At 40.5% G+C, this 26,059-nt stretch overlaps 1 protein-coding gene across 1 annotated transcript in view; it reads right to left on the bottom strand.

The window, feature by feature from the left end:
• LOC126191119 (uncharacterized) overlaps positions 1–26,059 on the bottom strand; it is an 885,930-nt gene that overhangs the window by 466,605 nt on the left and 393,266 nt on the right. The window lies entirely within an intron of this gene.

The following is a 26,059-nucleotide window of genomic DNA, read 5'->3' as shown; positions in this document are numbered from 1 at the left end:
AAATTGGTGATCCCTTGTTGCCTCAGAACATGTCCTACCGACCGATCCCTTCTTCTGGTCAAGTTGTGCCACAAACTTCTCTTCTCCCCAATCCTATTCAATACTTCTTCATTAGTTATGTGATCTACCCATCTAATCTTCAGCATTCTTCTGTAGCACCACATTTCGAAAGCTTCTATTCTCTTCTTGTCCAAACTATTTATCGTCCATGTTTCACTTCCATACATGGGTACACTCCATACTAACACTTTCAGAAATGACTTCCTGACACTTAAATCTATACTCGATGTTAACAAATTTCTCTTCTTCACAAACGCTTTCCTTGTCATTGCCAGTCTACAATTTATATCCTCTCTACTTCGACCATCATCAGATATTTTGCTCCCCAAATAGCAAAACTCTTTTACTACTTGAAGTGTCTCATTTCCTAATCTATATCCCTCAGCATCACCCGACTTAATTCGACTACATTCCATTATCCTCGTTTTGCTTTTGTTGACGTTCATCTTATATCCTCCTTTCAAGACACTGTCCATTCCATTCAACTGCTCTTCCAAGTCCTGTGCTGTCTCTGACAGAATTACAATATCATCGGCGAACCTCAACGTTTTCATGTCTTCTCCAAGTAACGTCATCCTCTTGAGTAGTCCCCGCCCGGAGATCCGAATGGGGGACTTTATTTACCCAAGAGCACGCCATCATCATTTAATCATACAGCAAAGCTGCATGCCCTCGGGAAAAATTACGGCTGTAGTTTCCCCTTGCTTTCAGCCGTTCGCAGTACCAGCACAGCAAGGCCGTTTTGGTTATTGTTACAAGGCCAGATCAGTCAGTCATCCAGACTGTTGCCCCTGCAACTACTGAAAAGGCTGCTGCCCCTCTTCAGGAACGACACGTTTGTCTGGCCTCTCAAGAGATACCCCTCCGTTGTGGTTGTACCTACGGTACGGCTATCTGTATCGCTGAGGCACGCAAGCCTCTCTACCAATGGCAAGGTTCATGGTTCATGGGGGAGGTGGGGAGGGGGGAACGACAGTGTAAATCAGAAATGTTTTATCTGCAACTGTTGCTTACAGCTTCCAGCCACTGCTCTAGATAGTCACCACCATGACTTAGACATTTGTCGTAGCGTTTACAACACTACCATATGCTACTATTATACCATAACCTCAAATCTGGAGGCAAATTCTGTCACGTAATTATTAGTCAAAGCAATTATAGTACAAAGGAGTAGAGCTGTATTACCTTCTGGAAGGAATTTAGTTGTGCTGACCGTGAGATACCTAACGGAGGTGGTCTCTCCGAAGTGAAAGTCAGAATTACGTAAATGTTTAAGCAGTAACAAACAATAATTTACCTATCCACAGCGTCCAAATGATGATAAAAATGGTCGCCAGCCTTATTAGACATAAGAATGAGTAACATTCTTGTTCAAGAACTGAAAATAAGTAACTTCAATGGGCAAACACAACCTATAATTTTGTCACACGAGAGTGCAATGCACTCTGGCACCTGCATATGCCCACGTTAAGGTTGGAGCTGACAGAGCAGATCAAACTATTTGCATAAATATAACACATACCGATACACAGTATTACCTTCAGCGCTTATTCAACTGAATGGTCTCAATAACATTACTATTTATATTCGCTGTAGAATGATAAATTGGACATAGGTTCAGCCTGTCTTTTACCAATTAGTTTCCTATCTGACATGAAAAAAAATATTTCACTGGCAAACTATTTCTCACTGTTCTCTGAATAAAAGAAGTTACTGTTTTCTTAGATAGTGGTCTTTCTGTTACTTGTTACCTAGCATACGCATAACAGAGAAACTGTGGATCCTGTTACACTATTAATACGCACTTCCAATACACAAGAGAGACAAGCACTTAGCAAACATGAGTATATAACATTCCACAAATGCAGTTCACGACTTTTATTCCAGTGAGACACAATATTGACAAATTTGTAAGAGACTGAGTCACCTTTTTAAAATTTACAACAGGCAGCACTATGATCACTAAGTAGGCAAAACTTTATAAGCTTCAGTATTTAGAACTTTTACTTTTTAAAAGTAACAGTAAATTGTCTTTATTACCACAGTCTTCTGATTTCAAGTCAATGATTAAATAGGTAGCTTTGAAAGTCCACAAAACTTTACATTGGACTGTTTCAATCACTGGGAGGCTTTCACAAAGCTACATAAACTATCTCCTAAATTTTAACAAATCCACAGTAAATCTGAATAATCCCTTCTTTCCAAATATTAAATAACATTATTTAATAAACTGTTTGACTTTGAGGCTTTCATTTTTTCCACAACACGGACACTCTGTAATCATAGTTCAAACGGAGAGAAGCCTGAGAGGTGTAGTGATAAGGAAAAACTCAAGTAGGTACATAAATTCAGTTATAACTTACCTTATATTTGAGTACACTATAACATCCAAAGAGCTGATCCTTCATTGTAAATTACTATAGTTCTTCTGTTCCATTACAGTGATTGGGCAATGTGGTGGCGAGTGCATGTTGGTAGGTGGATTTGCAGGTAGAATGGCTGGATTCTGCAATATCTTGGTGGCGATGATAGATATCAATTCCAACATAATTCTAGATAGTTACTGCATCCACCCAAGGCTTTGGCATATTCGAAAACGGCAAAAAAAGCCCCTCTCGGCACCAGCACAATTCACAACAATTTCGTGAGCTGTTGATGGTTCAGTAGCTCATTCCTGACTGACTGTTGATTCCACCTTTTCATCCATACCAACCACATTTTGCGCGCCCTACAAAATTCCGTTCCCAAGGAGAGCCACACCACCTTCTACATACAAAATAGCTAAAAGCCCTTAGTGAGGATCAGTCTTTACATAACAACTAGAAGTCACTTTAAACAAAACATATCGTTGCACATGTTGGTATTTCTATAAAAAATTATTTAAACAAAATTACAATTATATATTTTTTTCCGCCAAATGAGGCAAAGAATGTAAGTAATAAAGACAATACTTTGCACAGTATTAAATCAGGGCATCAAAGTTTCTACAAAGGAAAAAGTACATATATTTATACAGTACCGAATAAATCATAGAATAATTACAGAAACTCAACGATATAACACTAAACAAAACAAAAAGCAAAATAAATCAGTAAAACACTAGAGGTATGGTGTTACACGTTCTACCAACTTTCCAATACCCTCGTCATAGGAGACAGCCACCTGTGCTTCCCGCCAATTTTCTATGCTCGTCTATAGCTCGCCATCTGTGCGAAAATGTTGTCTTCATAGCCAGTAGTTAATGTGAGCAGAGATGAAACACAAAGGGAGCCAATTATGGGCCGTAGTGCGGGCGATCAAACACTTCCCATCGAAAACGCTGCAGGAGCATTTTCATTGCCCCTACAGATTGCGACCAAGAACTGTCACGAAGTAGAAACCGTGTGACAGTTCTATAATGTAGGCTGCATAAATTCTGGCGAAATCTCTGACCAGTACCTCATACTTGGCGGAAGACACTATTTTCTACGCATCTTTATGTGCTGAGCTTGCGCTCGGAACTGAAAGGAGCGAAGTGATGCAACCGACAGGAATACTAGAGACACTGTCGAACACATATGTACAAAGCTTTATTAGATTACCGCAGTGGTTTCCATTTCTTGACCGATCTGAACTTACTTTTTGAACAACCCTCGTATACAGTACAACGGAAAAGAAGCTCTACTGTGGTGTGTTACATGGGGATTCCCACGCTCCGCAACACGAGAAGCACCGCATGGCGACAGTTAGACACAGATATATGAGGGACGGTTTACTGGACGTACTAGAAAGGTGGGAAATAGCAGCCGGCTGGTATGGAAAGCATATGTCTATATACTGCTATTGAAAGACAAGTCGTCTAGCGTTGTTACAAAAATCTCGAAAACTTCTTGAGAAATTTACTTCCAATTTTTACGCGATAATCTAATAAAAGTTTTGACGGACACAGGCTGCACGTTTCTTAGGTATTTATAGTGTACAAACAGAGTGAACATTAATAAAACCGACAAAAAGAAGTGACGGACTCCTCACTGGAAATGGAGGGAAACGTCACAAAAGATGTTCAAAGTGGCCTCCATGGATTGTAAGTGATAGTGATAGTAGCGGTTGTCATGTACGATACACACAATTGTACTTTGGCTTACACTATGCTGGCAAGCCACATCCTGTGACTTGCACTAGGTGTCAGCAGCGGCGGCGGCGGCGGCGGCGGCGTCTGATTACGCGTAGCGGTGTGTATCTCGTGTCGCCGTCTCGCCCAGCTGACCGGAGACGCGCAGCGCGAGGTGGCCCGTTTAATTATTGCGAGCGGCGTCGTGCATCGGATGGTGATACCTTGAATGTGGCGTCCCAGTGTTTCTCTTCTCTAAGCGGCCGCGTGTCTTGTGCGTCGGCCAGCAGAGCGGCGCGGCGGGGGAAGGCCAGTGTCCCGGACTCGAACCACGGACTCCCGCTTGCCAGTCTTCGGCTGTCAGGTCTTCATCCCAGCTCACAGGTGACTGCTGAAGTGAGGCCGTCTCCTTCCCGTCCTCACGAGTCACCCGGGTACGTAAAGATCAGACTTCAAATATCTTTTAACTTCTGTCTTCTGGCGCCGAGGCTGCTGCTTGCTATTCCATTACAGCGGCGGACTTGGTGCGTCTGTGCATGATGTAGTCTCTTCTTGCATGACGGTCTTCAGCACCGAAACTAACTTAAAACAACTGCTACGCTTCTTCACTTCTTCGTCTTCTTCGTCGCTCGTCTCCGTCTTCGTCTCCGTCTTCGCCTTCGTCTTCCTCTCGTCTTCATCTGTCGGGCCCACTGCGTCTCGCGTATTTATTCACTTCAGTTTACTGGAGGTGAACGACTTCACGGCCATTGCCTCTTCTGTCACGTTGAAAAGATTCTCGAAGATTCTTCTTAACGTCGGTCAGTGGCTCTTGGAATGTAGGCGAGGGCCTTTGCTCACATGCGACAACTGAGAAACACGTGAGCCGGTCATTGCCTCTTCTGTCACGTTGAAAAGCTTCTTGAAGAATCTTCTTAACGTCGATCATTGGCTCTTGGGATGTAGGCGAGGGCCTTTGCTCACATGCGACAACTGAGAAACACGTGAGCCGGTCGGGCGATGCCCTGACGGCTGAATCGCCAGCGCCCGTTTATGTGTAACTTGCTGACTTCACGGTCATTGTCTCTTCTGCTCTGCTGTTGTGCCCGCTGTGTGCCAGTATGTAACTCTCCAAACTAAACCAAGTTTTCCATTTATATTCTAATTTCTAGTTCACTTTGATTTCACTAATTTATTTACTTAAGTACCACTCAACATTCCTCCACCCTTCGGAGAAATTCGCCCTCGAATTTACCACTCAACACAGTATATTGGAGAATCCGGTTCTCCAAATCTGGTGTAGGCACAGTCCGCCACTTCCCTCCGCGTTTGTCTGTCTGTAAGAAGCCATGATCTCACAAACGCCCGAAAAGGATTTCAAATGTTGTGTGATGTGGTCGGTGTCTGTGAGGGTACTTCCTTCGGTTTAGCCATGCTGCCTCTCGACTCTCTCCATCTGCTTCCTGGAGGTAACTGAAACCATGTGTGCTGTAAGGCTGTCCATAAATCTGTAACAGTACGACAGGGTGAACATCTCTTCTGCACAGCACGTTGGAAGGCATCCCAGATAATGTTCATGTCTAATGAGTCTGGTGGCCAGTGGAAGTGTCTAAAAAGAGTGTTCCTGCTGCCACTCTGTAGCAATTCTGGACGTGTGGGGTGTCGCATTGTACTTCTGGAATCGCCAAAGTCCGTCGATACGCACAACGGACATAAATGGTGGTCAGACAGCAGGATTGGGTACGTGTAACGTGTCAGAATCGTATTTACACTTATCAGGGGTCCGCTATCACTCCAACTGCACACGCCCCACACAATTACAGAGCCTCAATCAGGTTGAAGAGTCAAATGCTGACATGTAGGGTCCAGGGATTCATGAGGTTGTCTCCATACCTGTGCACGTCCATCCGTTGGATACAATTTGAAGCAAGACTCGTCCGACCAGGCATCAATTTTCCAGACATGAATGTTGGTGTTGATTGGCTCAAGCGAGGCGTAAAGCTTTGTGTCGTGCAGTTATCAAGGGTACAAGAGTAGGCCTTCGGCTCCGAGAACACATATCGATGATATTTCGTTGAATGGTTCTCACTCTGACACTTGTTGATGACCCAGCACTGAAATCTGCAGCAATTTGCGAAGCGTTCCACTGTTGTCACGTTAAACGATTCTCTTCAGCCGTCGTTGGTCACGATCTTGCAGGGTCTTTTCCCAGACGCAGCGATGTCGGAGATTTGACGTTTTACCGGATTCCTCGTATTCACGGTAAACTCGTGAAATGGTCGTACGGGAAATTCTCCACTTCTTTGCTACGTATATATATAGTGTGTGTGTGTGTGTGTGTGTGTGTGTGTGTGTGTGTGTGTGTATGTGTATCTATGTATAAACGGAAAAAATTGTTAGCAAAATCTCGAAATATTCTTCAGTCATTTACTTGAAATTCTTGCACAATACGAATATCTAATTTTTGAAGCAGGGTGTAAAAACATCCTCTCATATAGTAAACAACAATAACTGACCAAGAATGTCGGTCGATGGAAGCTGATACTTATAATGGCCTGGCTTCTCGGTGAACCTAGATAGCTCACAAACAATACTTTCCTCAGATGTATTTCTTAAGACTCTCCGGCGATGTGTCGCCATATTGAGGTGTCAGCTATTCTGCTGGATATGGGGGTGATCCTTACACGATATTTCGACAACGTCACATGTTATCATTATCAGATTCAACCTCAGACTGACCGTCGAGAATCTTTTCCTTTATATTGTATTCTCGTCTCGGAGTGAGAAGAGTGGGTTGTTTGAAGGACTCCTAACTATCGACTTTTGATGTAAATTTTAACAAGGGTAATTTTTATAGAATTAATTTCCTTTTCTCTTCCAATAATGAGTTTTTGTTTAGCAACAAATTTTACATCTACGTAATACATTTAAGTAAGCTTTGTAACCAATTATCTTCCAAACAGTAACTGTAATAAAATTTCAGACAACATATTCTACGCTATGTGAAGAAAAGTATCCGGATACCTGGCTGAAAATGACGTTACAAGTTCGTGGCACGCTACATCAATAATGCTGGAATTCAGTATAGTGTTGGCCCACCCTTAGCCTTGATGACAGCTTCCGCTCTCGATGGCATACGTTCAATCATGTGCTGGAAGTTTTCTTGGGGAATGGCAGCCCTTTCTTCAAGGAGTGATGTCCTGAGGAGAGGTATTAATGTAGGTCGGTGAGGCCTGGCACGAAGTCGGCGTTCCAAAACTTCCGAAAAGTTATCTTTAGGATTCGGGTCAGGACTCTGTACAGGCCAGTCCATTACAGAGGTGCTATTGTCGTATAAACACTCCGCCACATTCCTTGCATTATGAATAGATGCCCGAACATGTTCAAAGATGCAGTCGCCATCCTGGAATTGCCCTTCAACAGAGGAAGCAAGAAGGTGCTTAAAACATCAATGAATGCCTGTGCTGTGATAGTGACACGCAAAACAACAATGGGTAAGGGCCCCCTCATTTCAATACACGACAACGTCATAACACCACCACCTCCGAAATTTTACTGTTGGAACTACACGTTCACTTATCATTCGCCATACCTACACTTGACCATCGGATCGCCACATTAAGACCGTGATTCGGCACTCCACACAACGTTTTTCCACTGTTCAATCGTCCAGCGTTTACGCTCCTTACACCAAGTGAGGCGCTGTTTGGCATTTACCGTCGTGATGAGTGGCTTATGAACAGCCACTGTAGCATAAAGTACAAGTTTTCTCACCTCACACCTAACTTTCATAGTACTTGAAGTGAATCCCGATGCAGTTAGGTATTCCTGTGTGATAGTCTGGATAGATGTGTGCCTATTACACATTACGACCCTCTTTAACTGTCGGCGGTCTCTTTCAGTCAACAGACGAGGTCGGCCTACACGCGTTTGTGCTGTACATGCCCCTTCACGTTTCTACTTCACTATCACATCGGAAACAGTGGATCTAGGGATGTTTATGTGTGCGGAAATCTCTCGTAAAGACGTATGACACGCGTGACACCTAATCACTTGACCACGTTCGAAGTCCGTGAGTTCAGCGGAACACCCTATTCTGCTCTGCCACGATGTCTAATGACTACCGAGGTCGCTGATATGGAGTACCTGGCAGTAGGTGGCAGCACAATGCACCTAATATGTAAAACCTATGTTTTTGGGGTGTCAGGATACTTTTGATCACATACTGTATATATATGTATAACTGTAAGAAAAGTTCTTGTCCAATTTGTTTCAAATACTTAAACGTTTTGACAGATGTACGAAAAATGGTCTTTAATTTATGTAGTATATAAATGTTCATATGTATTACACAAAGCGGAAATGTTGTTATCACAAATCTCCTACAGTCGTAGGAAGATTATCATGAAATTTTTGAAGGCTAATTTAGTGATGCTTTACACGGACATACACTGATTTTCATCTCTTTAGACAGTAAAGTACTGTTAAAGAAAGGAAATGGTATGCTGTACTATAATGTGAAAACCTGTAAAGTCGTTTCGCTTACAGCAGTCTGTTTAACTACAATAGAGGATCTTGCGAGCCACTACAAAAATTTTTTCTACTATATATGTTCTTTCCACTTATTTGTATTCTTATAGAAAAGTTGTACACACAACTATGTAGTGTTTAGTTTTTCTCCTCATAGTTGCTTTTAATGGAAAACAGAAAAACTGTACTTATTCTTATCGACTCATGTTTAGAATACGTCTATGGTTTCTGAATGGACAGAAACTTTGTATAACCTCCTGATTAAAGTTTAAAGCTATACTAATTACAGTCACAGAAGCTACTAACCTCACAGATCCTGCAACAGGAGAGGTTAGTTATACCGCACATACAATGACCGCAATTGATTCACTCACTCGTCTGAAGTGTCTTCTGTTTCCAAAAAAGGATTCGATCTCAGTAACAATAAACAAAGATCAGGGCCGGAGCAGGGGTGGGAGATAATGGACATAGAGAGGCGAAAGGAGGAGATAAAGAGAGGGTGGGGACAAGGAAGTGGAGAGAGGTAGGGGATGGGGGAGCTGGTGAGATGGAGGGGAGGAAGTGATTGAGAGAGAGAGAAAAGGTCTGTAGAGAGCAGATGGTCCGTACATATTTAGCAGTTGCGAAGCATTGGTGGGTTCAGTAGTTACTAGTAGTATCTAATCGATTTAGAGATATTTAGCTGTACAGGCTGTTAGAAGAAGGTACGGCCAAACTTTCAGGAAACATACCTCACACACAAAGTAAGAAAATATGTTATGTGGACATGTATCCAGAAACGCTTACTTTCCATGTTAGAACTCATTTTATTACTTCTCTTCAAATCACATTAATCATGGAATGGAAACACACAGCAACAGAAAGTACCAGGGTGACTTCAAACACTTTTTTACAGGAAATGTTCAAAATGTCCTCCGTTAGCGAGGATACATGCATCCACCCTCCGTCGCATGGAATCCCTGATGCGCTGATGCAGCCCTGGAGAAAGGCGTATTGTATCACAGCCGTCCACAATACGAGCACGAAGAGTCTCTACGTTTGATACCTGGGTTGCGTAGATAAGATCTTTCAAATGCCCCCATAAATGAAAGTCAAGAGGGTTGAGGTCAGGAGAGCGTGGAGGCCATGGAATTGGTCCGCCTCTACCAATCCATCGGTCACCGAATCTGTTGTTGAGAAGCGTACGGACACTTCGACTGAAATGTGCTGGAGCTCCATCGTGCATGAACCACATGTTGTGTCGTACTTGTAAAGGCACATGTTCTAGCAGCACAGGTGGAGTATTCCGTATGAAATCATGATAACGTGCTCCATTGAGGGTAGGTGGAAGAACATGGGGCCCAATCGAGACATCACCAAAATTGGCTGCCCAAACGTTCACAGAAAATCTGTGTTGATGACGTGATTGCACAATTGCGTGCGGATTCTCGTCAGCCCACACATGTTGATTGTGAAAATTTACAATTTGATCACGTTGGAATGAAGCCTCATCTGTAAAGTGCACATTTGCACTGAAATGAGGATTGACACATTGTTGGATGAACCATTCGCAGAAGTGCACCCGTGGAGGCCAATCAGCTGCTGATAGTGTCTGCAAACGCTGTACATGGTACGGAAGCAACTGGTTCTCCCGTAGCACTCTCCATACAGTGACGTGGTCAACGTTACCTTGTATAGCAGCAACTTCTCTGACGCTGACATTAGGGTTATCGTCAACTGCACGAACAATTGCCTCGTCCATTGCAGCTGTCCTCGTCGTTCTAGGTCTTGCCCAGTAGCGAGTCATAGGCTGGAATGTTCCGTGCTCCCTAAGACGCCAATCAATTGCTTCGAACGTCTTCCCGTCAGGACACCTTCGTTCTGGAAATCTGTCTGGATACAAACGTACCGCGCCACGGCTATTGCGCCGTGCTAATCCATACATCAAATGGCCATCTGCCAACTCCGCATTTGTAAACATTGCACTGACTGCAAAACCACGTTCGTGATGAACACTAGCCTGTTGATGCTACGTACTGATGTGCTTGATGCTAGTACTGTAGAGCAACGAGTCACATGTCAACACAAGCACCGACGTCAACATTACCTTCCTTCAATTGGGCCAACTGGCGGTGAATCGAGGAAGTACAGTACATACTGACGAAACTAAAATGAGCTCTAACATGGAAATTAAGTGTTTCCGGACACATGTCCACGTAACATCTTCTCTTTATCTGTGTGTGAGGAATTTTTCCTGAAAGTTTGGCCGTACCTTTTTGTAACATCCTGTATAAGTGTCCCTCTGAAGAGATTTTGGAATGATGAAGCCATGGTAACACAGGGTATGATCTTCAGTTCGTGATACGACGTTTATATCAGGAATATGACAAATGAGGATCACAGACGAGCCAGTTAAAAGCCGCATACCAGGTAGTGAATAATGATAGTATATCTGAAGTACCCAAAAATGACAGAGCCGTTATGAGACAGGTAGAATATTTAGATATGTATGTCAGATATTAACTATTATGGATTCAGTAAAAGAGATATCAAATACGTAATAAATACAGGATATAACAAAGGAAAAATGCAACAGGGTGTATGAATTCTTTCTCGTGGGACAAGAACAATTCCAACAACAATAAGAAAAGAGTGGACAGGCTAATGGTTGAACCTGTTCAGAATTGTGGAAAGTAAATGCTGACATCGAAAGGAGACTTACAGCTGTGAAAATGGATTATTTACCAAGGAGTATTAGAAAAGTGTATAAGATGCATTTCTTTTGTCTGTAAGCAACATTCAGCGTTGCTTTGTTTCAAATGTAAAAATGTTTAAGGTAAAGGATAGAGACGTCTAAAAGTGCTTATACACTTCCGCTTTATTTCATTTCGCTAATGCTTGTTGTTATGTCAATTAAATAAAGTAAATTTTACCCATATGTCTGGTGTAAATTACTCGTGATCTTTGTAACCCCAATGGTATTTACAATGGAACATTCCAGGTGTTAATAAACGTTGATGATGAAACTTATGAGGTACATAGATGCATGAAAATAATGCAATACGAATGTTTTATTTTTTTCCAATTTCACTTTTAAGGGGTGCAACACATTCTGGAAGATAATTTGGGATCTTACAGTTAGAGGGAGTGTCTCTGAAATCATCAAACATAAAAAGTTTATTTCACATAAAAGATGAAATGTACTTAAAAGTCTTGAAATCTGTTTATGTATTTTTGTTATATACTGGAATTTTGGAAAATACGTAACATCCGTTAATTAATTTTGAAAAGTGAAAACTTTTGTAATAAAATAAATTAAAGAACCCTTCGCACCACTTCCATCCATATGTAACAGAGCTGGTTTCTGATACACTGTTTTTCGAAAATACGCTATACACTTTATGTTGTCAGAGTATTTTCAACATACCTAGTGAAAATATCCAGACATTCACAGCTATTCTTGTTACTTGTATTACTTAGTTTTGTTTCATATTTTAAACTGTTATCGTGCAGTTCCTTTTTTTATAGTTGATTCTAACGAATACATATAGTTCGTTAACTGAAAATTGCAAGTTACTTATTACTCCAATACAGTATCATTACGATAATGATTATCTGTTAATAAATGCTTAAACCTTTACTTTATTTACATCAAGTGCATAAAATGAAAAAAAAAATTCTTCATATAACACAAGACAGACAAGGCAACATCAAATAAAGTTCAATAGGAATCCTAAATTATGACAGACGCTTCTACAAGTATCCTGATGTGTACTAGGCATATTTTAGTATGTTGGATGACATTGGCAATGAGAACAGATTATGTGACAGCAGCTTCATTATATTTATTCCCAGTTCGAGACTGACTTCATGACCATTCAACAGAACTAGATATGAAAATCTTCTCACAAAATTCTCCCTACATTAAAAGTCAGGTGTGTCTAGCAGCGGTACCTGTTTCATCAGACCTTCTGGAATCACAAGATATACAAATTCCCTGTACTCAGCTGTGACGCTCCAAATGGTTTTCTCACACTGATTGCCTCAGGATCCAACAATAATATAGAATTTTCTCGATCACTGGGATAGAAATATCTTTAGATGTGCTCTGATATTTCTTTACAGATTCATATGCTGTCTGAAGAATATTTGTGGCTTCAAAAGGAGATTCTTTATTTCTAGGTCCTACGTCCCCATCAGTTTCTTTTAAAACTATGATCAGGGGTAGTCAGAGTGAAAAACTCATTTTGAGCATTGTACTTCAAGACAAGTAACTTGTCCATCTGGTGATCCCAAAAGCCAACAGGACATGTACAGACGTTGGATGTATATGGGTTTCGATGCTGGAAGAAGTTTGTGACATGATTTTCAGAATTAGTTCTCGTGAATTATGATGGTATTAGTCTCCACTTGGAAAAGAACATAATCAAACTGCAGCCACTAACACATGATCAACACACTGCACCAAGGTTTCCCAATATACTGAAATAGAACTGCAAAATCGGTAACATAGAGAATCTCCCACTGCAGTTAAAAATCATGCCAAATTTTGTATTGTGTCGCCCATCACTTATACTGCGTGAGGAAATTTAGTTCATACTGTGTTTTAAGCATTTCTTTACAGATGATCATTGTTGTAATTAACTTGTATAATAATAATGAGTTACTGATATTTTTCAACCAATAAAATAAGTATAAGTGAAATTGTAAGTAAAAAGCAAAAAGAAAAACATGAATTTAAAACATAAAATGACTATTCAAAACATAAAACAAAAACAAATATTTAAAGCAATTCGCACAGTTGAATGTTTAGATATTTTAATTGTTGTTGTTGTGGTCTTCAGTCCTGAGACTGGTTTGATGCAGCCCTCCATGCTACTCTATCCTGTGCAAGCTGCTTCATCTCATTTATATCCTCTCTACTTCGACCATCATCAGTTATTTTGCTCCCCAAATAGCAAAACTCATTTACTATCTTAAGCATCTCATTTCCTAATCTAATTCCTTCAGCATAAGCCGACTTAATTCGATTACATTCCATTATCCTTGTTTTGCTTTTGTTGATGTTCATCTTATACCCTCCTTTCAAGACACTGTCCATTCTGTTCAACTGTTCTTCCAAGTCCTTTGCTGTCTCTGACAGAATTACAAAGTCATCGGCGAACCTCAAAGTTTTTATTTCTTCTTCATGGATTTTAATACCTACTCCGAATTTTTCTTTTGTTTCCTTCACTGCTTGCTCAATATACAGATTGAATAACATCGGGGAGAGGCTACAACCCTGTCTCACTCCCTTCCCCACCACTGCTTCCCTTTCATGCCCGTCGACTCTTATAACTGCCATCTGGTTTCTGTACAAATTGTAAATAGATTTTCACTCCCTGTCTTTTACCCCTTCCACCTTCAGAATTTGAAAGAGAGTATTCCACTCAACATTGTCAAAAGCATTCTCTAAGTCTACAAATGCTACAAACGTAGGTTTGCGTTTCCTTAATCTAGCTTCTAAGATAAGTCGTAGGGTCAGTATTGCCTCGTGTGTTCCGACATTTCTACAGAATCCAAACTGATCTTCCCCGAGGTCGGCTTCTACTAGTTTTTCGATTCGTCTGTAAAGAATTCGCGTTAGTATTTTGCAGCTGTGACTAATTAAACTGATAGTTCGGTAATTTTCACATCTGTCAACACCTGCTTTCTTTGGGATTGGAATTATTATATTCTTCTTGAAGTCTGAGGTTATTTCGCCTGTCTCATACATCTTGCTCACCAGATGGTAGAGTTTTGTAAGGACTGGCTCTCCCAAGGCTGTCAGTAGTTCTAATGGAATGTTGTCTACTCCCGGGGCCTTGTTTCGACTCAGGTCTTTCAGTGCTCTGTCGAACTCTTCACGCAATATTATACCTCCCAATTCATCTTCACCTACATCCTCTTCCATTTCCATAATATTGTCCTCACGTACATCGCCCTTGTATAGACCCTCTATATACCCCTTCCACCTTTCTGCTTTCCCTTCTTTGTTTAGAACTGTGTTTCCATCTGAGCTCTTGATATTCATACAAGTGGTTCTCTTTTCTCCAAAGGTCTCTTTCATTTTCCTGTAGGCAGCATCTATCTTACCCCTAGTGAGATAAGACTTTACATCCTCTAGCCATCCCTGCTTAGCCATTTTGTACTTCCTGTTGAACTCATTTTTGAGACGTTTGTATTCGTTTAGGCCTGCTTCATTTACTGCAATTTTATATTTTCTCCTTTCATCAATTAAATTCAATATTTCTTCTGTTACCCAAGGATTTCTACTAGCCCTCGTCTTTTTACCTGCTTGATCCTCTGCTGCCTTCACTACTTCATCCCTCAAATCTACCCATTCTTCTTCTACTGTATTTCTTTCCCCCCTCCTTGTCAATCGTTCCCTTACGCTCTCCCTGAAACTCTGTACAACTTCTGCTTTAGTCAGTTTATCCACGACCCATCTCCTTAAATTACCACATTTTTGTAGTTTCTTCAGTTTTAATCTACAGTTCATAACCAATAGATTGTAGTCGGAGTCCACATCTGCCCCTGGAAATGTCTTACAATTTAAAATCTGGTTCCTAAATCTCTGTCCTACCATTATATAATCTATCTGAAACCTGTCAGTATCTCCAGGATTCTTCCATGTATACAACCTTCTTTTATGATTCTTGAACCAAGTGTTAGCTATGATTAAGTTGTGCTCTGTGGAAAATTCTACCAGACGGCTTCCTCTTTCATTTCTTAGCTCCAATCCATATTCACCTACTACGTTTCCTTCTCTCCCTTTTCCTACTGACGAATTCCAGTCACCCATGACTATTAAATTTTCGTCTCCCCTCACTATCTGAATAATTTCTTTTATTTCATCATACATTTCTTCAATTTCTTCGTCATCTGCAGAGCTAGTCGGCATATAAACTTGTACTACTGTGGTAGGTGTGGGCTTTGTATCTATCTGGGCCACAACAATGGGTTCACTGTGATGTTTGTAGTAGCTAACCCACATTCCTATTTTCCTATTCATTATGAAACCTACTCCTGCATTACCCCTATTTGATTTTGTGTTTATAACCCTGTAGTCACCTGACCAGAAGTCTTGTTCCTCCTGCCACCGAACTTCACTAATTCCTACTATATCTAACTTTAACCTATCCATTTCCATTTGTAAATTTTCTAACCTTCCTGCCCGATTAAGGGATCTGACATTCCACGCTCCGATCCGTAGAATGCCAGTTTTATTTCTCCTGATAATGACATCCTCTTGAGTAGTCCCCGCCCGGAGATCCGAATGGGGACTATTTTACCTCCGGAACATTTTACCCAAGAGGACGCCGTCATCATTTCACCATACAGTAATCATCATTTCACCATACAGTAAAGCTGCATGCCCTCGGGGAAAATTATGGCTGTAGTTTCCCCTTGCTTTCAGCTGTTCGCAGTACCAGCACAGCAAGGCAGATTTGGTTAGTGTTACAAGTCAGTCATCCAGAATGTTTCCCCTGCAACTACTGAAAGGGCTGCTGCCCCTCTTCAGGAACCATACGTTTGTCTGGCCTCTCAACAGATACCCCTCCGTTGTGGTTGCACCTATGGTACGGCTATCTGCATCGCTGAGGCACGCAAGCCTCTCCACCAACGACAAGGTCCATGGTTCATGGGGGGGGGGGGGGGGGGATATTTTAATTAGGTTTACTGAAAATACTCTGACAAAACGTAGTGTACAGCTAATTTTCCAAAAATGATATTTCAAAAATAAACTTTACTACAGTTGCATTGATGTGGCATGAAAGCTTCTTTAATTCATATTGCAACAGAAGTTTTCATATCTCCAAATCCATTATTGAGGTCTGGGGGGGGGGGTATTTTGAAAAGTTCCGAATATTACGAAAGGTGGTTATACAGCTTTCAATAATTTTAATAATAATTCAGCATTTACAGAAAACATATTTCTTTACATGTCATGGTCTTGAAGATATGCCCTCTGATCCTAATATTCCAATTTACGTTTTTCGGCGTGTTTCACCCCTTAGAAGAGGAAGTGTGTAAATATGAAAAAGTACATATTGCATTATTTAGACCTCTTACGTACCCAATACTACTGCTGAGTCCCATTGCAATTCCGTTCTCAATGAAATTCATTGCCAGTGCACAGCAAAACAACAGCGAATCCAGATAATTGTCTCACAGATCCACTTATTGACTGGTTAGTAGCTAACTTGCCAGTCGAAACAATCTCAGCGGTCACAGAGATTTATGAAATAAGTTGAATCTGTAGAATATCAGGCTTGCGGCAAACACTACTGACTTTCACAGTGGACGTCTGTTCAAGAGGAACGGAATTCGTCTCTACTGATGTTTTCTGTGACTTCAATACATCAAGTATTTTGATTTAAAAGGCGATAGTCAGTTTATCCCCTTATTATCTCAAAGCTGATAACTTAATAATAACGATTCTTTTCTACCTTCTTAGTATATAATCGCGCTATCAAACACCCATGACAGCTGTTTCGGAAGTAGTACATTCCAGTATACAATACGTGAAATCCATTATTTCATAGGTGATGAAAAGAAGAGTTGTTTTCCATGGATAAGAAGAGCTATCACACTTCGTACCATACAGTTCCCTGTCTCTACCTTTTGTTCATTAAAAAATTAGTTGCTTCGGATATATAATGTCTGTATATTCTGCATGTATCTATGTTGTATCATGTCTTAAGTAAAATGTTATACATAACCACTGCAGCAATAATAATCATTTTACAGCCTATTTTAGAGGTTTTAGTGAAAATATACTGTGTTTTAGCAAATGTGTGTATTTCGAAATTTTCTTGTCTTATTGCACAATAAAGGAAAACAAAGCAAAAATGTGCTAAAGGGTGTGTTGGCATTCCCCATTTAGAACTCAGAATCCTAAAATTGCTGTCCATTACACACCAGACTTTATAATTATTTAAGCATAATGAGCTGCTGTTCTACATACGTTAAACTTTTGAGCTGATTTGAGTACATAATGATCAGACAGGGAACCTCTCATGATGACTTATTTTCCAGATGTTCAGAGGAGCAATTGGGAACATTAAACATTCCTCTACTTGCTTACGCTCAAACAGTTTCCTAAGTACCGTCTGGCTATTTGATGTTGAATTTATAAATTTAGTTTTATGCTGAGTTAAAGGATCTAATTCTTGCATGAACATTTCAGTAGCGTCAAGCTTTGAAAACTCCTGTGTGCTATGATTACAGCTCCACATGGTGGCTTTCGAACCATTCTATACACTGTCAAAAGACTCTTATGTTTATGTTTCTTTGAACACAGTTCAATAAACACAACATTTTTCATTCAGTATCGTAGGTTACAGTAACTACACGCCCACATATCCGCCACCTTTGTGCATGATGCAAAGAAACTTCTATAATGGAACGTCAGAAAGAAATAATACGAAACTTTCAGACAGTCAGCTGATTACATTTAATGATGCATTCGAGTGGCGGCTTTTGAAGTGAACGGACATGTGCACCTTCCGAAATCAAGCGACTATGCTTTTCAATTTGTACCTTGTTTGTTCGTTTACTGCGTCGATTTTCTTGCGCTTAGCAAATTCGTGGAAGTATTTTACATAGTCGATCTTTGTGCTTCTGTTAAGAAATACGTATTTCCCGGTCACAGAATTATAACTTTTAATAGAGGTACACCCTCGCTACATTACAGTGTTTGTGCTGTACACTGTGTTACATGGTCAATGAGAAACCAGCTAAACGATTTTGAAGAGTAAACGGAGAATGGGACAGAGGTTTCTAGATCCAACTGCCGCAATCACTTTAAAAAAATATGGACACACAACTGATTAGGATCGTGGAAAAGGAGTGGGCTGTATATAGATTAGTGAGATACTACGAAATCGTTATAGCTGTGGCTCTCAAGAAGGCCTTCATAGCAAAGAAACCGTCACGAACGGAGCCTGAAAGGGGTCTGTCGTGTGTTGCACAGCCGACTTAACAGTTCAGAGGAATATAAGCTAATGCTGCAAGACGACTGTATCAAGGAAGGAAGAAAATCGAGACACTAAGATCTCAATACAGAGAGGAGCTACTCAAGCATAAGGAAGGACATACAAAGGAAGTTCGTGAAGAAAAACTACAACCATGGAAGGAATGTTCAGTTTCACGTCTGGAAACAATTCATGGAATGCATTCTATCGTTTAGCATTAGGCAGAAGAAGGAATGCTTTATTCATAACGACTACACACAACAAGTCGAACTATGACATTCAAATTCAGAAGATACAATGAATTACATGTGAGACCACTTTACACCAGCGGATAACAGACAACGAAGATAGTGATTACCACAAGAAAGTTTGAAACTTTGCTGCACCAGCTTGAAAAACTGAAGATTTCACGCAACAGGGTATTCCTGAAGTACTAGAACAGACGGATCCCAAAAATAGGGCAGGAGAAAATAGCATTCTTAGTACAATTGCAGCTAGCGTATTTACCACGTTCCCTCAGTACATAATAACAATCTAAAATAGTTGCCTTCAAGACGTATTTCCTAAATTGTGGAAGACATCTAGAGTAATACCGATAGTGAGGCCAGAAACAGAAAGCAGCAAAGAAATCACCAAGTTCCACCTGATAAAAAGCAATCTTCTGGAAAACCCTTTTATAAATTTATAATCCACTTTTTTTTTACTCCAGAGATCTTCTGTATATAAATCAAAGCTATTTCGCCCCACAAACCGTCACGACTAATCTGTTAATGGCAGTAAAAAAAAATGTGGATAGTAAGCTCACAGCCAGAATGTATATCACCATGCTTCGTCGTGATGTCAGAGGAGCCTTCGACGCAGCTTGGTACGCCTAGTATTTTAAAAACATTGAATGAGTATGAATCCCCCGGAAATCTGTATGACTTGACATGTAACTACTTTAGCCACACAACCGCAACTTTAACTGTCAACAAGCCTCTAAGAGAGAGAACTGCAACCACAGAGTGCCCACAAGGGTTTTGCTGCGTTCCTGACCTATGGAATAGATTGCATAGTGCCGTGACGATGTCTCATGACTGTCTTTGCAGGCGATCTAAATCTACTAATGAAAGGAAAAAGGGCTATTTGAACTTAGAACATCTGCAACACAGATATCCAGTGAATCGCAGATTGATCCGATAGCAACAAACTCAAATTCAGCATACAGAAATCAGAAGCTATGCTCAAGACAAGGAAAAGGTGATGAGAATGATCAAAAATTAGCATGTACCTTGATAATAAGTAACTTCATTAGATGGAGCATCTAGAATAACAACGAGCCATAATCGACAGTAGGTTTAGGTTGAAGAAACATATACGGATGGAAGCAAATAAGACGAAAGAGTTGGTTTAACAAAAGCACAGATTTACTCATCAGTTTCCACTCGGGCTATAGAGAGTATGATCAAACGATGGAGTATAACACACTGCCTTACTAAACGCGCTTTGAACAGTTACAAAATGTAACAACCTTCCTAGCAGATGCACAGTCTGTAGCAAACCTCTGCCTTTTGCAGGCAAGAGATCCACCCATCCAGATACACCAACACACCTCACAACAGGTCCTCACTCCTGTACTTCCGCCAGTACCGCATCTCCTACATTCCAAGTTTCAAGGAGGTTCTCCTGCGAAGCTTGCGGGACTAGCATTCCTGCAAGAAAGAATATGGCAAATACATCCCGAGTCTATGTCCGTCACCCAGTTTTAACCTGTCAGGAAGTTTCATATCAGTGCACACTCGGCAGCAGAGTAAAAATTTCTTTCTAGAAATGCAAAACATTGACAACTTGCAGTAATCCACACCAACAGTGGGAAAAAATTGGATTCGTTAGAAAATCCTAACAATGATAATTTGTTGATTGAGGGAACACGGTACAAAATGAGAAGGTTATAGAAGCGCAACTGGCAGTTAAATTTGTGATGTACAATCTAGCTAAGAAAGCAATTACTTACAGCAAACTACCTATAAGTGGAATCAAGAAAAAATGTAATAGAAGAGTTCAGAAAGAAATTGCAAACTGCGTGGCAACGAACTAGAAACGGTGAGCACGCGAAACGCTGTTTTGCTACGATCCGACAACGCTTAAACATTACGTTACCACTAAGAGAAAATATTATTGCCATACGAACAGGTCATGGATAACTGAAAGTGATAAACCGTTCAAAACAACGGTAAATGCACCGTGCTCATGTAATGGAAGACACCAAACTGTCGGCAACTTGCGTTCAGACTGCGGTATTTTAACGACAGCGAAAAAGACCTCAGGAAGCAAATAACTGAAAAGTATCAAATATTGTTAAGATTACCGCAACCAGTTTCTACAGATTTTGTAATTAGGTAAGTTTCGCAGTTGTATGGCAATACATGTGCCAAGCGTAACTGCATACATACCCTGAGAAACCTGAATGTATTCATACAGTCATCGAGTCAGTTGTTAGACTATTGCGCAACGCAAAGCACACATATCCATATTGCAATGTCCATTTAAATTGTCAATATCTTGGATACGGAAATACTAAAGAATAAAGAATTCAGCTTGAAATTCTCTTATGCTACAGATATAGTGATAATGAATAGCCCACTACACCGTTCAGTTGGAGAGGAATGGACATATCCAAAAAGTGCGATCACAGAAGTTGTAGAGAAAAACGTAGGTACAAAGAACGCCCTTGCGAACAAACCATGAGTAACAGAAGATATACTTCAGTTGATCGACGAAAGAAGAAAGTACCAAAATGTTCAGTGAAGTCAGGATTACAGAAATATAATTAACTTGGGAAAGAATTGAATCGGAAGTTCAGGGAAGCTAAGACGAAATGACTACATGACAGATGTGAAGAAATCTAAAAGGAAATGATAGTCTAAAGGACTGACAAAGCATACAGAACAGTAAAAACAACTTCCGGTGAAATTAAAAGAAAAGACGGTAACATACAGAGTACAAATGGAACGCCACTGTTACGTACAGTGGAGAGAGCGGATACATGGAAAGAGTACGTTGACCTTTTCTATGATGGGAGGACTAATCTGATGATGTGGTTGAAGAGGAGACGGGAGTCGATTGTGAGCAGACAGGGGATTCAGAATCAGAAAAAGAATTGAGAAGAGCTTCGAAAGTCTTAAAATCAAATAAGGCAGGATATTCCATCGGAATTTATAGATTAATTGGGGGAGATGGCAACAAAACGATTATTTACGTTGGTATGGAGTATGTGAGACTGGCGATATGCAGTCAACTTTCGAAAAAATATCATAAACAGAATTTTGATGATCGCAAGACATGACAAGTACGAGAATTATCGCACAATCCGATTAACAGCTCATGTGTCAAAGTTGCTGACAAGATTACTGCGCAGAAGAATGGTAAATAAAATTGAGGATATGTTAGACTGCGATCAGTTTGGCTTTAGTAAAGATACAGGCATCAGCGAGGCAGTTCTGACGTTGCCTCTGATAACAGAAGCAAGACTGAAAATAAATTAAGTTATGTTGGTAGGATTCGCTGACGTGGATAAATCATTCGCCACTGTCAAACGGTCCAAGATGTTCGAAATCCGTAGGAAAATTGGGGTAAGCAACAGCGAAATGTATTTAATATACTACATGTCCAAGAACCAAGGAGGAGCGATAAGAGTGGAAGATGAAGAACGAAGGGCACCGATTAAAAAGGCTGCAAGACAGGGATGTCGTCTTCCTCCCCTGTTGTTCAAGCAATGATGGAAATAAAAGAAAGATTCAATAGTGGGATGACATCTGTCGAACGGAATGAACAGTCTAGTGAGTACAGAACATGGATTGAGAGCAAATCAAAAAAAGACGAAAGTAATGAGAAGTATCGGAAATGAGAACATCTGGAAACTTAACATCAGGGTTGATGATGACGAAGCATATGAAGTTAAGGAATTCTTCTACGTAGGCAGCCAAGTAATCTATGACGGACGGAGCAAAGATAACATAGAAAGTAGATTAGCACTGGCAAAATGGGCGCTCTTGGCCAAGTGAAATCTACCAGTAGCAAGTATAGGTCGTAATTTGAGGAAGAAATTTCTAAGAATGTGCGGTTGGAGCTTAGAATTGTATGGTAATGGGACATGGAGTGTTGGAAAACCGGAACAGAAGAGAATAGAAGCATCTGAGACGTGGTGCTATAGAAGAAAGTAGAAAATTAGGAGGACTCACAAGGTAAGGAATGAGCAGATTCTCCCCAGTATCCTCGTGAAAGAATATATGGAAAAACTGACAAGAAGAAGAAACAAGATGCTAGGTGATCTGTTAAGAACTCAGGGAATAACTTCCATGGTAGAGGGAGCTGTGGAGGGTAAAAACTTTAGAGACAGACAGAAATTGTGATACACCCAGCAAATAATTGAGTGCTGTTCTGAGATGAAGATGGAGGGAAGGAAGAGGGACTTTGGCGGACCGCATCAGACGAGTCAGAAGGCTGATGACTGAAAATAAAATGTGATTTTGACCTTTAATGGTCTCAGATTATTCGAATAACATTTTATGTCAAGGTTCTTGTAATAAATAAATAATAATGGGTTTGTATGGTTGTGAAACATGGAATGCGGGAAAACCGAAACAGAAAACTGAAGCATTTGAGATGTGGTCCTATGTTAAAAATTAGGTGGAATGATAAGATGAGGAATGAGGAGGTTCTGCGCAAAATCAGAGATGAAAGGAATATGTAGAAAGCATTGACAAGGAGAAGGGACAGGATGATAGGATATCTTTTGAGACATCAAGGAATGACTCCCACGGTACTAGAGGGAGCTGCAGAAGGCAAAAACCGTAGAGGCAGATAGAGACTGGAATAAATCCAGAAAATATTTGAGGACGTATGTTACAAGTGCTAACCTGGAACGAAAAGTTTGGCACGGAGTGGAATTCTTGGTGGGTCGCACCAAACCAGGCAGAAAACTAATGCCTCAAAAAAAAAATATATATATATATATATATATATATATATAAATAAAAAAAATTAATAATCTGGCCGAAGGACGATGTGAAAATGAAAAGAATGATAACATGCTTCGTGAAAGTGGAAACATAGCTCATCACAATAGTGTTTCATTAATAGTGTAGCTGTAGCGGTTTCATTCAGTAAAATACTTATTAAAAGTGTTATAATCGCCAGTTTCTGTTAAAACAACCATCAGATTGGATCTTGGAGAACGGTTCAGAGATGCCGCTTTTACTGTTATGCATGCCATGGCCTGTGGTAAGTTTTATAACCAATAACTAATCACAAATAAAGACTATCTGGTACAATAGGTTTCCATTCAGCGTGACGGCGCATCTATCGACATTTATGACCACAACAGTAAGAAAAGAAAAGAAAATTGTACATGCGTTAGACGGCACTGTGGGTGGTTCTAGGGAAGGTAAATGCATTGGAGAGACAGTTCTGGGATTACACTTTCTTTTGGATATATATATATATATATATATATATATATATATATATATATATATATATATATATAAAACACTGTATATATCTAACACTGTATTCGGATTTATTGATATGGAAAAAGCGCTGGACTATATAAAGTAATGCTAGATGTTTGATATGCTCAGGAATATAGTTAGAAGCTGAGGGGCAAGAAGAATAAAATACAAAGCTTACAGTAATTTATGAGATACTGTATGAATGGCAGGTCAAGTGAAAAGTGCTCGGTTTAAAAAGGATACGAAGGTAGTGACGCAGAATTTCTCGTCTAACGTTCAACCATTAAATCGAATAAATAGTTAATGAAGTGAAAGAAACTTTTAGAATATCTTTAAAATTCAGTGTGAAAAAATATCAACGATAAGTTCCAGTGATGTCATTGTTACTGTCCGTAAAAAAAAGGTAGAATATTTACTGAAAACGGACTGCGGATTACAAGGGAACAATAGAAAAATTCAAAGTGTTAAGGAGTTTTGGAATTGAGACCAGCACCACCACTGGGAATCACGTAGTAAGTGAATTTAAGGATTTCTTCTACGATGGAAGCAAACTAAAGGTCTTAGGGTAGGAAATGACTTGAAGGAATTTACTTTTGGAGCACAGGGTTGCACAAATAAGTTGGTTTATCTTGGACTGTGCGAAAACCAACAAGGTAGTATCATCGTAGAGCTAGAGATACGATGCTGCAAATTAACACCAAAAGGTAAGAGGAACGTTAAGCGAAGAATACTCCTCGAAATTATAAAGAGAAGGAGGGATGAACTGTGGGACATGTGCTAAAGCACTAGGAAAACAGTCAATACAACCAATACTGTCACAAGAGTGATTATTAACACAAAAATATATGTCGGTGCAATCTTGAAATGTCGGTTTAATGATGTGTGAGCATACGATGTTCAAAGTTCTAGGCCCAAAGAAATAAGCAACGAGCATTTAAAGAGTTGGCATTTAAAGAGTTGGAATGTAACGTTGTGTGTTGTATGAAGCCAGCAGCACAGCCGTGGTAACGAGCCAAAATTTTAATTAGAATGCAGATCGAGGAAATTGGGAATGGAATTCGTTTGTAAGCAGTATCTACGGACTCTGGAGAGCACACGGGCTTAGGCCGACCTATTAAAGGACGCTCTCCAAAACTCGGCCGAAAAGCAGCTTATGGTCAGCAGCGGCGGGAAAAAGACTGAGGCGGACGACAATTGCCAAATGCGGAAAAAAAGTAAATAGAATTACGTAAAAAGCTGGAAGCTTAGAATTGAGCCCGACAGTTTGGACGGCGTCCCACGAGGAGATAAACAGAAAGCGAAATAAAAGCAAAGTTTATATAGCGGGCTTCGAAACTGCGAGGGAGGCCTAGGCGCGAGGGCACGAGGAGTGGGATAAGCATGGGGGAAGGGGTGAGGGGTGGGAGGAGTGTGGAAGGGGGGCGAAACAATCTCTCCAGGCTTCTGGTACGCTGCCCGCTCCCACCCACACCCTGTGTCCCCAGCCCCACTCTGCCGCGATGCATCCTTCGTGATTTATCGTCTTTCCTACTCGTCGCTACACGTTGCTGGCCTCCAGTTCCTAACCGAATCCAGTCAGTTGCGATGTCTCGCCGTCTCCTTTGTCTGTCGCGTTTCTGGCAGACTCGTCGTCTGAACAAGCTTCCGTGGCACTATCTGCTCTGTTCTTCCTATGAAATAAGGATTTTTCCCAATCACCATAGTGTGTGTTGAAAATATATTTTTTTTAATCTTGTGTACAGCTTTCTCTTCCTTTGGTGTACACTACTTTTATTATGCGTGAACCATAATAGGTCGAAGTCTCTCCCTATCTTTGTAGGTACAGTCTTATCTAGAACATGACCTAGAGTTTCCTGTATGTCAGTCATGTATTACTCGGCTGGTCCCGGCAAAGGTTCGATTCCTTCCTCGGGCATGGGTCTGTGTGTGTT

The sequence above is a fragment of the Schistocerca cancellata genome, chromosome 6, assembly GCF_023864275.1.
Source record: "Schistocerca cancellata isolate TAMUIC-IGC-003103 chromosome 6, iqSchCanc2.1, whole genome shotgun sequence".
NCBI classification, from domain to species: Eukaryota; Metazoa; Arthropoda; class Insecta; order Orthoptera; family Acrididae; genus Schistocerca; species Schistocerca cancellata.
Note: the sequence above shows the minus strand (reverse complement) of the source record. Positions and strands in the feature narration are given on the sequence as shown.